Raw genomic sequence first — 1902 nt, 5'->3', positions numbered from 1 at the left:
GGGCGTGGTAGCGCGCGCCTGTAGTTCCAGCTACTTGGAAGGCTGAGGCGGAAGGATCATGGGAGCCCAGCAGGTCAACGCTGGGGTGGCCAGGAGTTTGCCTCCAACTCAAAAAAAGAAAAAGAAAAAGAAAAAGAAAATGTTTTTAGTTCTAGAAAGTCCTTCCTTCCTTACTTCTTCCCTCCCCGCTCCTTTCTTCCTTCCTTCTTTGCACACTACTTGAATCTTTTTATGTGCTCCCAATAGTTTAAGTTGTCATAGTCCCCTTCAGTGGTTCCTGTGCTTTTTGGGGGACAGGAAAGTCAGCTATAATGACCTCATCCCTGCAGGCTGAGGGCTCTCAGAGTGATGCTCTTCCAGTATTCCCATGGTCCTGGTCTCTGCTCAGTGGTCTTCAAAGCTGGTCTCCAGGCCATGAGAGTGAGGCAGCTCCTCCCCAGGTCTCCACAGCAGGCTTTCCCCCGACTAACCCTAAGTCAAGCCTCCACTTTGTGCCCTGCCTGTTGGCCCTGGCAGCAGCACAGCTAAATAGAGTCAGGAGTTTGGAGATGGGAGTGGAAAAGAGTGGAAATTCCTAACAAACATCATCCTCACACTTGGGCTTGCATTAGAATCACCTCCAGCATTTGTGTATACAGTCTCTGATTCATTAAGTCTGGGGTCAGACCTGAGAATCTGCATTTTTTTTCTTTTTTCTTTAGAGTTGGAGTTTTACTCTGTTGCCCAGGCTGGAGTGCAGTGGCATACCCACGGCCCCCCAGTATCAACCTGCTGGGCTTTGGCGATCCTTCTGCCTCAGCCTTCTAAGTAGCCGGAACTACAGGCACACGCTACCACGCCCAGCTAATTTTTTTGATTTATTGTAGAGACGAGGTCTCACCATGTTGCCCAGGTCTCAAACCCGCAGGCTCAGGCCATCTTCTCACCTTGGACCCCCAAAGTGCCAGGATTACGGGCTTGAGCCACCGTGCCTGGCCTTGAGAATCTGAGTTTCTGACACGTTTCCAGAGCAAGTGCATGCTGCTGATCTAGGAATCATTGCTTCAGCATGTACTCCCAAATCCCTCTTTTTTCTCCTCCTCCTTTTGCTTTTTCTTCAAATCATGCTTTCTTTTTATGGAAAGGAAAAGAACCTAGTGTGAGGAGGCACTGTCTGCTGACTTTGTGTTTAGTCTTTCAACTTGTTGGTAGTACTCAGGCTTATACGCCCCTGGGCTCCATCCAGGAACCTCCTCCCCCAAAGCCCTCACTCAGTCCTGTCAGCTCCAGGTACCACTCCTCTAGCATCTCTGACAAGCCCACCCATCAGTCTGAGGACCATCCCAAGGCCAAAGGAACTCAGGGCTGGACCCCGCCGTTAGGCCTAGTTGAAAACAGGTAAAGGTGGCCTCAGGACCCCTTGCCCCTTTGGACGGCCTTTTATTATCACCTCTGCCCTCCCTGCATGATCTCAGGGGTCAAGGGGGAAGGCAAGAGGGATGTGGGGCAGGAAGTGCCTGCAGTGGGTGTGGGTACAAGGCTGGGAGGGCTCTGGGACCACCCTCCCGCCCAGCAGAACCATTCTTCCTGGCTGGGAAACACCTATCTTCAAACCTAGTGTCTGCGATTGTTAGCCCATCTGTGGCCCCAAAACTGCACCCCCCTGCTTGCTCCAAATGCCTTCCTTTCAACCCTTTGATTTTGTCCAATCTTTTCTCTCTCTTTCTCCTTTTAAAATTTTATCAAATGATGAATGACGGACCAGGCATGGTGGTTCACGCCTGTAATCCTAGTACGTTGGGAGGCAGAGGCAAGAGAATTGCCTAAGCCCAGGGGTTCGAGACCTCATCTCTACAATAAATCAAAAAATTAGCTGGGCTTGGTGGCTCAGCCTGTAATCCCGCGCCTTTGGGAGGCTGAGGT

Source organism: Carlito syrichta, unplaced genomic scaffold (genome assembly GCF_000164805.1).
Source record: "Carlito syrichta isolate Samal-C Ts95f unplaced genomic scaffold, Tarsius_syrichta-2.0.1 Scaffold309471, whole genome shotgun sequence".
Lineage (NCBI taxonomy): Eukaryota > Metazoa > Chordata > Mammalia > Primates > Tarsiidae > Carlito > Carlito syrichta.
Note: the sequence above shows the minus strand (reverse complement) of the source record.